We start from the raw sequence: 15,163 nt of genomic DNA on the forward strand, positions 1-15,163 counted from the left end.
AAATTTAATATTGGATTCCCCTTTGGGCCAGAAAAAACCCAAAAGCTGCAGCAGGGACAAAATGGTGAAGGCCCTCATAGCCCACCGCAATTGCCAAGGCCATCACAGGCACAGAGGGATTCAGACCATGAACACACTGTGCCAGCCCTAGTAGGCAGACAGAGGGATGCCCAATACGCTATGCCTTGGCAAAGAGGAACGATAGCACATACTCTGACAGTGTAGGCCCCTACGGACTGACACACCACTCCACCTGCACACACAGTAAAATGGATGGCACACAAACACAACCACCTGTAAATTGTAATGTATAGGTGGCCCCCTGCGTGAATCCTACATAGGCAGCCCTCAAACATTGTACACACAACAGCTTTCGGAACACGGAATGTCAACACCTGAACAGTACATGTGCCTATCAGCATATGGTGGTGCTGTGTGTATAGGTTCCCAGGTATATCAGTAGGTACACGGCCGATTGTCAGAGGCCATACACCAAACAGGGCAAACAGTGTCCGCTCGCCACAACATTGAGTAACCAACTGTCGCTTAGTGGAGCAGAGGCAATTGTGGGAGCACATATGTAAACACTGTCCTGCACACACTCAGCATGGAGTCCCTGCTGAGTTAATGAGGGGCTCCACATAATATAATCATGGATGTTGTGTCAAGGCATGGGGTGTACTCATGACAGGTATTCATCACCACAGCATGCTCCACCTATGGTCGTTTGAAGGTGTAGCACAGTATCGTGTGTGGCTCACTGTGATATACATACCCAATGCCGGAGCACATCCAGTAAACATCACATGGACATACCATTAACTGGACTCAGCAATATATAAACTAACTGAGTTACCCATGCGAGTGCAGTATGGAGTAACAGCCATAGTATACTCCACGTACAAAATGACATAACACGTGTACAAATCCCAGATGGCCATGTGTTAAATGCAGTGACCATCATGCATGTTCCTGGTCCCACATCCTGCAAGGGATGTAACATAATCGAAGGCACGAATAATGCATGTCGGATGCAGGTCATCAGATCATATGTGTAGCACACGTTACCGGGAATATGCATTGCCCACTGCTGGTAAGCGACATTTAAATATGACTATATGGATATGCGTGAAACAGGGATAAGATTCTCCGAATATCACGCAGATCATGGTCAATGATGTCCAGAACAGGTGAAACCAGCATTAATCACCCTGTACTAATAGCGCCTGCTCTGACGGGTAAAACGACCACTGCCAGGAGTAGAACACGCAATCATGTATAGAATCACCTAACACTATTGATAGCCAAGATGTACCTATGCTAGGGTTGCCACCTCTTCAAATGACCAATGTGGGACATACATCAGATGTCTGCAGGCCGACACATACACCCGGCCAGTATGAAATTGACAACTTCACTGTTTTGCCTAGATAAAAGCTCATCCTTGTAATGTTTACTTACTTATTCTGTTTCTAGAACATATAGGTGGTTCAGATACAGAATAACTGTTTTATGCAACTATTACATAACTATAGGAAATAAGTATGTTCTAAAATCTCAGGACATTTGCCGTGTTTACAAATATCATGCAGGACACAACTGCCCAAAGAGGGACTGTCCTCGCAGAGTGGGACAGCTGGTAACCCTAACCTACAGCAGGTGTGTAATATGACAGGTACAGACACAAACATGCGGAGTCCAGGAAACAGTATACACCAACAAGTACACAATGAAAGGTGTAGCTTGCCTGTCACTTTCCCCATCAGATATATATATATATATATATATATATATATATATATATATATATATATATATATATACACACATATATACATATATATAATACAGATAGAAAGGGCGATAGAGTGATATATGTTGATATATACGGATTCAGCGATATCTGCAAATATATATAGATAGGTCAACGACATTCATAACACCTCGGAGGTACAAATAAATAGGATACCGCCAACTATGGAATGTGTAACATACCGACATGCGTAACCACGAGGCTGAAAGACCGAAAGAACACAGTACCGGAACAGTACAACCGCGAGTAATAGTATGATGATATGAAGGGACATTTAGTTACCGCTGCCGGTGTTGCGGTCCATGTAGGTACTGTGTTCAACTGTGTTTGTGAGTGCCGTAGTCTGTGTATGTGTGTGTTGAGGGTGCCATGTGCATCCCCGTGTGACTGTAATGTGTGTGTGTGTGTGTGTGTGTGTGTGTGTGTGTGTGTGTGTGTGTGTGTGTGTGTGTGTGTGTGTGTGTCCGCATCATGTGTCTGTTAGTGCCAACTCTGAGGTAGATCATTACGGTAGGTGTGGGTATAGCTAGCCGTAGGCATACGGTTACCACCTGTCCCACATTAGGAGGGACAGCCCCTCCCTGGGCAGGTGTGTCCTGACATGAATCATTACAAAGGGCAAATGTCCGATTGTAGGACATTAATATGTCCCATATATAATGTAATAGTTGCATTAAATAGTTATGCCTGTATGTAAGAAACGTAAATGTTACATGCAATATGATAAGTAGCCAAAGTCCCACAATACGTATGTATTGAGGATAAAAGTATGTGCTAACCTGTGTACTGACCGTGGCTATGTGTTGCCTGTAAACACCACTGTAAGGCCCCGCAAGTGTCCAACAATGGCCATATGAAAAGGTGGCAACCCATGGCAAAGAGGTTTGTGTTACCAACACAACCACAATGACTGCAAATATCTGGGACAGAAATACACAGGATAGCTATCATTTAGACATATCCCTTTACATATCGCTGCAATTCCGGAGGTATGGAAGTAGCAACCTCACCTGCATACTATATAGAAACCAATTAACAACGGTCCAATGTACAATCCCGTAACATAAGTCTACTAACTGATAGCTCTTTAATTAGGACGGGCCCACACACATATATCTGGAATATGTAGAAATGCAAGACCCACAAACCTGTATATGCTACGTACACCCACCTACATCCCCCACACTAGAAACCATAGCAATACAGACTGTAATAACAGCACAAACATCCAGTCAGTCAATTACATCTGCAGAACCGTCAGCATACCTTGTGAGAGACACAATTAAAGGTGCCATGCAAAATTGAAGCCATTATATAATGGAACAAATGGCGATGTTACAGGTTTGTTTGCAATAGTCCGTTATCAGACGTTGGGATGACAGGTACACCGACATGTTGAACCACATACTCTAGCTGTCGCACACAATCCACGGGGAACATGAATCCAAAGTATTATTGTCTCTATGCATAGCAGTTGCAATTACACATAACAAAACACAATACAGTCCGTCTCCCCAAAGGTAGGGCAAATGGGCAACGCCCAAGTGGAGAATCCAATTATACCCCACTGTTGCCGCGTAATTGGCAAATGGAGAAGCTGCACAGCTGATATGCAAGTAATTAGTCACTCAGGAACACCAATTGGTGGGAGGAAACCACATGTTACAGGTATCGACGTATATAAGGATGACTTGCCAGACATTCAAACCGTATGCTCATACAAAATACCTGTTTAAGCAGTGTGAGAGAGATAGAGACGAAAGTCCATAACAATAACAAGGTATGTAGAACACTCTGTATGTACGTTTATGTATAGCATGTTTTTTTATTAATTATTTACTGTATGTATAGCCTGGTTTGCATTAATTAAAAGTGTCAGCAAAGCATAAAGTGGGAAAAGGTATTTATGTAGTGATGTCTTGCTGAGCATACTAGCATGTAGAAACTGTCGTCCAGCAGTGGGCCACAAGGTACACATCACAGACACCACATGGGATGCTACATGAGGGCTTTAAACAGAACAATTCCATACAACCCGCAGTCAGTGGTAGGGTATGTCCAACAAGTACGTGGCATAGCAAGGGATAGTATATGTTGATATACTGTCAAAGTAGGCATGTGTATGGGCATATAACGACAATGACATGTCTAAGGTGGTCCTGCTGTGCAAGTATGCTTTGCATTATGGGATACTATGTGAAATATGTGTAATGTATAGTATTGTAGGTAGATATGTCAGATATTCTACACAGCATAACAGGCATATCATGCATACCAAAGGTATCGTCTATTGGCATGTACAATAACAGGATACATATGGCTTGTAGGCACGGGACATTGCAATAGCATGATAGCTAATCTAAATGGAAGGGCTACCAAGTAACCATGCACAAAGGACATGTAATAGCTTCACAGGTTCATAGTGGGGTACTATGCAGTCTGGCAAGTCCATGTGTAAGCACAACTATAGTGTTCACACCAGTGGCACCTCTCTAGGGTAGTGTCCTGTGAACAGCAGAGCCATGTGTTACCTGCACCTCTGCACAGTACAGCCACTGCAGTGATCCCTGGTGTACATGTGTCTCCCAACCACCAAGGGAGGTATCACATGAACAGTGCTACTGAGTGTCCCTGTGTGATGTACATAGGACTCATGTTCCAAAGCATGGTGAGTGTCCGGTTTGGGAATGTAACCCTCAAGCACATCCCACTCATTGCTGCGTGTGTGCACATATCCATGAGCATATTGCTCACAGTGGCTTTTGCTTATGTCGCATATGTGGAGTATATCCTTTAATATTGTTGTGGACATGGGCTCTGTCTGTTCAGCAGAGGTCACCACTGCGTATGTAGTATGCAAATGTGTACAGAGGTGGTGTCCGTAGTTCAGCCGCATAATTTAACTGTTGGAGCTCAATAAACATCATGGCGTGTTAATGGTGTGGTATGTAAAGCTGTAGCTGTTGTGTAAGGTACACCCTAAATGGGGTGGTGTACCTTAAATGTGTGTAGAAGTCTTGAGTTCAGAGGTACGATGGGTGCCTATGTACCAGCTACACACCCAGTACAGATAAGTGTGACCACGTAGAAGGATAGCCATGCCACAGTGGCAATACGGTACCACAGGAGTGGGTGACATGCGTGTGTACTACAAACATGTACAATGTGACATGTATGTAGGGGACTACCACCTATGTGATAGTCAGTGGGTGAATGGTGTAATGCAAAGGTGATGTTCATGCACCTTGTGTCATGCAGCTTGAGGCCATGATATTCATATCAGGTATCTGTCACAGTGACACCCGTATGGATGGAGTCAGTATCAGCTGGTGGATCAATCATGGCACTTTGTATGCAGGAGTTTGTAAAGCTAGGCAGGGAAGTCCCTCTGTGCTAGCCTGTACCTCAGGAAAGCATATACTGAACATGAGGGGCCCAATGACTGAGGACTGTGGTATGCCAAATGTAACTGAAATGCAGTAGGTACTATGGTATGCTACCCTCATTGTGTGTGTCCTGTCCATGAGCCATGTTGCATAACATCCTGAGACATAGGGTACGATGTACAGGTGGATGTGTATGTTGTCAATACCAGAATGGAGAACGGTGCTGAAAGGCTATGAGAGGACAATGTAGGATGTGTGGACTCCTGTACCATCATCATCTAACCTGGTAACTGTATGAAAGGAGTCCACCAGGTGTAGGGGGCATGCTCTGGCCCTAACAAGTCCAACCCGGGTGGCATCAAAGGACCGGAGCCCAACAATGTCTCTGTGAATGATGTCCTTGATGGTGTGCCCCATAGCCATGCAGAACAGTCCAGTCAGGTGTGTAGGACTATAGTCCCACTCATGCATTGTGGTGCCACCTGTGTGGAGTGTGATAAATGTTGCTGTGTGCCATGCAGGGGCCACAATGTCTGATACAAGGCTATTACTGAATATGGTGGCCTAGTGGGGAGACATATCGTTCAGAGGTTTGTGGACATCACAGTGTCCCAGGACATATAGAGTGCAGGTTAGTACTGTGTAGGTGTGACAGCAGGGACACTGCAATGTTCCTCCATGGATTGTGGCCCTGTATTGAGTGAGAGGGTGTAATGTTAGCATTGAATCCATCCACCAGCATGTTGCCAACATCACCTGGGTCTGTAATGTTCCTGAGTGACTGTTGTATGTGAGAGCAGATGTGGGTGTTGCCATCGACTACTGACATACCACCATAATGCCTTGTGGTACACCCCGAAATGTGTCGCAGTAATGTGTACGTAGCTAGTCTTGGAGTATGTGATGAGGGATCCCGTGGCCCTACCGAGGCTGACCAGTGAGCTACCCCACCCATGGGATTGTATACCACTGTGCAACAGCCTCCACCTGTTGTTGTACATTATGTCCATGGAACTTGAGCACCAGAGTGGCGTCTGTTATCTGGTGTGTACCATCATGGCTCTGTGTGGAATAGTATGATCCATGCAGTCATTTACATGCTAATGAAGTGCACTGGGGTATGTTTCAGCATTTGTATGTGCATTGTCCATCTGCACGGGTGTCATGACGTTAACAACCACTGTCATAAGACGTCTGTAGTAGGTGTTGTAGTACTCATGTACTGTGTATGCCATGAAGGGTGTGGTGCCGGGATGTGGCTAACAAGGTTGATTAGCATATGTTTGGAACCCACCAATGAGGGATAACCCCAGGTGTGGAACACCAGTCACATGTTGGTAGTGGTCATGTCAAGGTTAATATAGGTCTTGGAGGTGGTGTGTATGGGTTGATCCAGCCGAGTGGAGGTTATGACTCATGGATGTGTCGGTACATGAGTGGCTGTCCCAGTTAAGTGTGGGGTAGTGTCAGTCACACATCAGTAGTAGCTGTCTGAGCCCTACTGTCCAGTACACCAACAAATGAGGTCTGGTAACCGTGGGGTATGTTGTTGAATCTGTAGCTTGTTACAATGTGTATAGCAGTTCCGGACACAGTTAGTTGCACGTGGAGCACCTCTGATGCATTGTGCTAAGTAACTAGCTAGGATGTGTGCACAATATAATGGGATATGGGAACACCTCAGCTGTGGGTGTGCCGGTCCAGGTATGTGCCTGAAAGGTATGGTCTGTCCATAACCTGTCACTGCAGGTGTGCTCTGCAGAGCCTAGATGCAGGTCCCAGTCACTGCAGAGATATTGGAATGTTGCATTATAAGGTGTGCCTTGCCTGTGTGCGTCACAGAAGATGATGCAAGCATTGTGTCACATGACCCCATGTCTTGCTTGCCAGTTCCCATTCTACCTGTGACTGTTATTGGAAACTGTGCAAGACAGGCAGTATAGAAGCAGCAAGAGCCTTACATGTGATCTGTACTCCCAGGGCTGACAGGTGCAGGTCATCTGTGCCAAAGCATTGTGTTTGACCAGATCAGTCAAAGCGGACAGATACCAGATGCCTGTGGAATGACAGCAGAAGCATAGGCAACTGTTGAAGTGACACAGTCAGTCATTGTACAGTGGTATCGGGTCCGGATGAATGCATAATGCTCCGCAGGGCTAGGCCCACACCTTCAGGGCTACAAGACTGGTGAGCTATTGCATGTCCCTGCACACGTTGTCTGTGAAGGGGCATCTCAGGGCAGTCACACTAACATGGAGAATGAGAGTCACATCGTACCTGGTGAGGTGTGGCATGGGTGCATAGGTTATTTTGCAGAACCAGTTACCCGACAGCAAGATGTAAGCGACTATCGCCTTGTGTAGCCTGCTGTGTGGAACTGCAGTGTGACCGCCTACAGAGTCACCTATGACTGGTGTGTTGTGTATGTTATAACACCCTATTGACTATATGTGATGGGCACACATGAGTCTGTGGGCTATAAGTTGGTGATGTTGTGTTCCGTGATGGGGGCTGCCTCTGGTGCCTACACAGAGTATGGAGAGGTACTGCACAAGTCGTCCTTGTATGTGTGGCCTATGGTGGAGATCATGTGAAACTATGTGATGTGTGGGGTGTGTTGCGAATGTTACACATCCCCACATGACTGTCAGGTGCAGTCAGGGTTGGTGACAGCATTACCCCCAGCAGGGCTGCATAAGTGCATCCCCCACAGGCTGTAGTGTCGTATGTTGGGAGGTGAGCATTGAATGTGTACATGCGACAATTGCCTATTGCCACATGTACAACATATCCATCATATAGACAGGCAATAGCACTGGTACGTGACAGTTGGACATGCCTGCATATACAACCATGTCTCATAGGATACGTGCGTTACGTGTGTACAACAGCTGTTGTACCATAAGCAAGCTGGAAATTTTAGGACAGCCAGTGTACCTGTGGGAAATGGTGTGGAATGGGTGCTATATTAATCAGTAGCTCATGACATGTTCACAAGTTCTGAACAAGTGCCTAGAATGACCATACAATACAGATAGGGTGTTGGATAATATCAACCCACAAGTGGTGACGACAGTCATAATGGGTGGCACCGCACTATAACCCTGCTGAGTATGGTGTGCATGTCCATGAACCATTATCACTGTAGATGTTAGCAGTACAGATGTACAAGACAGTACAGATGTATGATTACAAATACCTTTGTATGTCACAGGAGTGTTCTACCAGTGGCCTGTTGACAGACTCACAACTACAAAGGTGCCAGAGTGACATGTGCATATCACACCAGTGCCAGCTACAGTAGAACAGGGTTAATGTGTTGTACTCCACCCTCATTGTAGCCCATACCACACAGACAAATGTTAGGCATCTGTGTATGTAAGGATGTGAATGGCCATGACCTATGAGGAATAGCTGTGTCAGTGTTGTGAACAACATACAGAATGGGCTGTGTGGGTGAGGTGTGTGACATATGTGCACATTCTGATGGATGATATCAGCACTGTCACCACTAGGTGAACATCCCTGTACCCATTAACTACCACCTAGGCTGTGGTCAACATTATGGACACTGTGTAAGGGATGGTGTTGTGCAGTACACCTCCCTGCCTTGGTGACATCTCCAGGCCCCTTGGGTAGTCATACGAGGTACCCATGTCATGACAGGGTGCCATCCATGAGCACAGAGATCATTGGACAGGCATATACAGCACTGGGGTGACCAATATTGGATCACATATCACCTTTAAGGGGTAATGGCCATGCATGGATGGACGATACCAGCCTTCACAATCCTCACCTCCACTATGCAGCATGCTGTCTACCTTGCATAAAGACATTTGCTACACCATGATGATGGACATGCTACATGTCCATATCCTGATCTGTAAGACATACGTCATGGACAGCCACCATCCTAATACTAGGATCGCCACATGCTGGACAGATCCCTGTGCCATACATGTGACATACTACCACCAAAACATGCAACCCTGTCCATCACAGCTGCACATGTCATCCCAGTCATACATGGTGTGATGGCCGCATGTTAGATGTAGTATCAACTGTCCGGATCAGTAATGTGGCACTGATGCACCTCGTGGTGGCATAATGGCTGTCTGTTACAGCTAGGAAACCTTGCCCGTACATGCTATGGTTGATAATCCCTGTGAATGACGTCCGACTAGCCATTGTCCCATGTCTATCACATGTGCAACACAGGCGATCCATGGCAGGATGTCGAACAGCTGTACAGTGCTGTGTAGATGTATATGGCAAAACGCATGCATGTACAGGTGTCCATGCATATGTGTGCATTGTCACTGCTTAAGTCCATTAAGGCTGTGTCTGTGTTGATATGTGACATATACACAGCATCAAGGTCAACAGCATTACCGTGGGCACATCCAGGCATGTGCAGATAGGTAAGAACACCAGTGCAGGCAAATAGACATGCCCACATCAAGACAGCATTCACATGGAGTATGAACACTGTAATGAGGTGACACACATATATGGTGATGATATCCAATGCATAACGGTTGTTACATGTGTGTGACACAAACACGTCAGTCATGTCAGTGTCATGATGATTTGCAAAGATAAATGTGCAGATGTACTAGATATCATAGAAATGTATGTGCAGCAGTATCTCTGTACATCTCTGAAACTGTGACCTGTCACCATCATTATGTCTTACAGATAATGCCTCGTACACGCCTTCCAGTGTACAGCCGCCAGGAGGATGATGTCCTCATCCCGTACCTCCATGAGAACTATGAGGTGTTGTTCAGCCATGTGCCACAGCATGCCCAGCAGTGAGATGACCTGTGGCAGGATCTACGCAGGAGGGTGAATGATGTGGGTGGCCATAACCGCACCTACCAGCAGGTGCGCAGATACTGCACGGACTTGATACGACATGCAAAACAGCATGCCACTGCAATCACCAGGGAACAAGGTGGAACAGGTGGTGGGCCACCAACCCAGCCCCCACTCACACACACCGAGGAGCTACTGGCCAGTCTGGGGACACCCTCAGAACAGCATCTACACATACTAGCTGCATTCGTGGAGGTGGGTGTTTCCCAACCAATGAGCCTGGAGTTGCCTGGTAAGTAAGTACTGCACATATGGCTATTATATCCCATTTAGTTGCATGTGTCACTGTACATTATGTAAAGTAACAACATATGCAAGGTATGTGGACACACATGCTGCATACTACACTATGCTTCCCTGTGTATGCACACATATGCATACTATATGCTATTATACAGGTGAATGTGTTAACATGCACAGTGCACCCTGTGGCTGTCATACAGTCATGGATAATGTTCATACTGCTGTGTCACCCCTATACAGGTACCTCTGGCATGCCGCACAGACAGGAGTCCGTTGCAGGTGAGACTGTCATCAGTATCAGGCATGTTAAAGCATAGATCTATTTGCCATGTGGCCAGTTAAAAGTTGCATAGTGATGTTCGTTCCAGTCACAATATACAGGTCGCATCACCCATCATTCACACAGGACACCCATGTGCAATATATACAAACAAAGTGATACACCGACTTGAAACCACAGTAGTTGTCATTGCTACATGTGTGGTCAGCTGTGCATACAACGGTGGAGGTGTTCTACAATGGAGGCATATGTAGTATGCATTGGAACATGTGTGGTATGCAAACAGTACCACACAGTGAGCTGTGATATGGGCAGCCCACAGGTGTCACCATTGTGTTATATGCCCCTGCATTGGGTGCACACATTGTGATGTGCCATCTGACATGTCCCAGACATGTAGTGTTCTGGCTGCAATATTGTCACACTATCCCATGACCCATACCCCACATACCAAACATACAACCCGTTGTCTGCATAGCCCTGTGGATGATGACATATCTGACATCTATGGGTGTATGTCATATGAGATAACACAGACATGTGAGATAGATGGCCATCACACACATTTGGCCAACACATATGCACGCATGGCCATGGGGGATGGCCAGAGACACGTAGCCACACAGTAGATGTGATGTGTATACACCCTGTTGCACATTGTCCACACATGGTCCAATTATAGCCTTAGTTGACTGATTATACAGTTGATGTGGTACAGTGGACATCCTAAATGCCTGTGCACAGCTAGTGGAGGTGTCACTGAAGTCTACCATATAAGATCTGTTGAACATCACGACTGTGCCATAGCATGACAGTAGTCACCTGTACAGCTTCCACAGACATTGACACCACATCAGGCCACAGATACTGTACATTTCCCTTGCTGCTTTAGGACATCACCGTTAGCTGTGCACCTCGTGTGTGTGGTACATCAATGTCATGTGGGAAATGGTGAATTGACATGTCCGCTATGTGTGGACATGGTTGCCAGGCAGCTAAGACCCTGTAGTTGTTGTGCAGGGGTGTCATCTGTAGGTCCTCCAGTGATCTGTCCCTTGACACAGCATGGTTTTGTGTGTATACACCTCAGCATCGTGGGTCACAATCCACAGTTATGTCATGGGTATGCATGCAGTTATGGCTATGCAATGTGTACATATTATGCATTGTACAGCAATATAGATGCCTCATGATGCTATGCAATGGCACAGTGTCTGTACTTCACACTGTATAGCAATGTAGATGGCTCACACTACCCTTCCATGCTCATGCACATTTGCTAAACATGCATTCTATCTGTAGGGCATACAGACAACACCGCAATGTGATACCCATTACGATGCTGTACATGTGTCAGGACACCATTGTGTCAGACATGTATGCATGTTAATGCACATGTCAGCAGATTACATGTCAAGGTCACGTCAGCCATGTGTACTGTTATCATGTTCTAGTCCACATGGTGTAACACGGGGATGCATGCATACTACCATGATTGTGTGAACTGCATGGCTACTGTTATGACACCTGCTTGCTGTAGCATGGCTACTGATATGACACCTGCTTGCTGTAGTGTGCACCCCAGGGAGGTATGCTTACTAACACTATTAATGTCTGAGCTGCATGCCCTCTGCTGTATCACAGGCATACTGCATGCCATCTGTCAAATCACATGCATGGTGTGTCTGTGTGTGTGTGTCTGTGTCTGTGTTTCTGTGTGTGTGTGTGTCTGTGTGTGTGTGTGTGTGTCTGTGTGTGTGTGTGTGTGTGTGTGTGTGTGTGTGTATCTGTGTCTGTGTGTGTGTCTGTGTCTATGTGTGTGTCTGTGTCTGTGTGTGTGTGTGTCTGTGTGTGTGTGTCTGTGTGTCTATTGTAATTTAGAGTCTTTCTTTGCATTCACAGGTGATGTAGGTGCGTTTCCGTCCTGCGGTCCATCTGATGTTAGTGTCCCCACAGATACTAGCAGTGATGAACATATGCATGAGGTACAGGCAGGGTTGCCAGGGGCTGAATCTGTGCCAATGGTTGCCATCCCAGCTATGTGCCCCTCTTCCCCGCACACAGTTCTGCTGCCAACATATACCGCATCACCAGTGGCCATACGGAAGGACAGTCAGCATCTGTTAGTGTGGAACAGGAACATGTGGTGGCTATAGAAGGTGTGTCTACACACCATGGTGTCAGTGTAATGACTGCAGATGTGCCACACAGGCATGTGGCCGGTGCTGCTCATAGGAGGACCTCTGGCAGACATGCACCTGCAGGACAGAGCGCAGCAGCTGGTATCACCAGATGCATGTTCCAGACTGTAATGGCAGCACAGGCACGTGCTGAATGGCAGAACAGAGAAGGGCAGAGGCTGCAGAGGGCTGCTATCCATACCCTACATGACAACATCCAGGCATTGGCAAATGCTCAACATCAGATTGCTGATGTTCTGGACAGGCGATTGGGTGACATGGTCGGAATCCTTGACCGTGGCATGGCAATCCACGAGCGTGAGCTGTCTGTGCTAGAACATCTGGTAGGGGTGAGGCGTAGGCCATGTGGACGTAGGCCAGCTACACCACCTAGTGCAGGTCACCGTGAGCGTGCCACCTCACATGCCCGCTCCCATAGTGCTGGTAGCAGTAGCAGTGCAGCTGGTGCTGCGCTGTCCACACCAGGACACAGCAGGCCATGTGGACATGGCCCTGGATGTTCCCAGTGGGGACACGGTTCCAGTGGACATGTGTCGTCGGACAGTAGCCAAGCTGTACCTCCACCTGGTAGTACCTGTGCAACCCCTGGCAGGCACAGGTCACATGGCCATAGCCAGACACAGTCAGCTGTACAACCTGGTCTGTACAATCTGGAGCTGTCAATAATATCCTGTGTAGGCCTCACAAAAGGCAGAACTGTGCGCACACATACACGCACACAGCAAAGACATCTGTAGGGCACCACAACACCCACATGCATACTGAACAGACATGTCCAATCATATCACTGGCCCTTACCCACACACAAGCTGTCATCCATTGGTGCAGTCTATGCCCCTGGCAAACATTATCACCCTGTGCATATTATAAAGCCTGTGCCGCATCCCTGTCATCCACACCATTGGTGCAGGGACATGCTAAAATGGTCTGATGCACAGGGTGAACAGAATAGTGAGAAGTGTATATTACATTAGTTGTGTAAGAATAGTGAGAGAAGTGTATATTACATTAGTTGTGTGTGAATAGTGAGAGACGTGTATATTACATTAGTTGTGTACTGTTGACACACACCAGACATGCCATGTCGTACAGGTTTAGCATGCATTGTTATATGTTCGCAGTATGTGTCTCGGTAACAACAGTAACAGCATGTTGGTAATGATGCCCTGGTTCCCTCCTTATGGTCTACTTGCATGTGCCTACAGGTAGCACGGTTTGCAGTCTCCTATGTGTAACTATGGAGTACTCACAGGCACATATGGCAATATCAGCATGCTATATGTAGCCTCAGCCTGACTGTTGGAAAGTCTAACATAACACAGATGTCCACACATATACTGATCCAGAAGCATGTTGGCAGTTTAATAGGCTACAGTGGCTAGAGACGTGACATCCATACCAGGTCACATCACAGGTATGTTGACATGGTGCAGGGGTTGTACACAGCGGTCTGGCCAATGATAATGTTAGAGGCCACTTGATATCATGAGGCCTCACTGTGTAGCAGTAATACCCTGTCACATTACAGGAACATGCTCACACTCATGGGGTCAACAACACTATAACACACATCCCATAGTGTTGAGGTGAGGACCCATGCCTATGTGGTCATCACCATCACAGTACTGTGAACCCACACAACGCGACACAGAGAAAGAACATGTACAGGTAACCAGTGCGGCTGAGACTGATGGCATCATCAGGGTAGTGGACTGCATCACCATGAGGGGTTAGGGATCCTGTGTGTTCTGTATGGTAACATACACCCTCACTCCATGCACCAGACAGCCATACATACCTACATACACACACTGTGGAGACCACACATGTCATACACATATGGATAGCTGATGTGTGTGATACACACACCACACCTGCCTACATCATGCTTTCCACACTGCAGTATGTACAGATCTCTACAACAGTGTACAGGGGTGTGTAACAATTGGGATGTATTCCCCACCATATGTGGCATATATGGTCACATAAGCAATCACACATGGCAGTACTGTGAATGATACACCTGCTATACGATGATACGTCTGACAGACATGCAGCAGTATTGGCTGCATTATGTGTACCAACGCTACCTTCGACAATTGTGCTGCTATATGCACACGGGAGGATGCAAGTGTTACAGGTGTCAAGTGACGTACTGTCAGTAACACCTGACTGCTGTGTAGGTTCTATGTCTCCACCGTCAAGTAACGATAACATAGCGTACTGTTTGCACATGCAATGGTAGGATGGCGTGTGACACACCTGTGAGCCGTCCCTGGCAAACATCTATCTACACAGGTGGATCACCTCTTTATGTACACACATCCATCCATACCTGCTGTACATCCTACCATACTGT

The sequence above is a fragment of the Protopterus annectens genome, chromosome 13.part0 (assembly GCF_019279795.1).
Source record: "Protopterus annectens isolate FY-2018-M chromosome 13.part0, PAN1.0, whole genome shotgun sequence".
Lineage (NCBI taxonomy): Eukaryota > Metazoa > Chordata > Ceratodontiformes > Protopteridae > Protopterus > Protopterus annectens.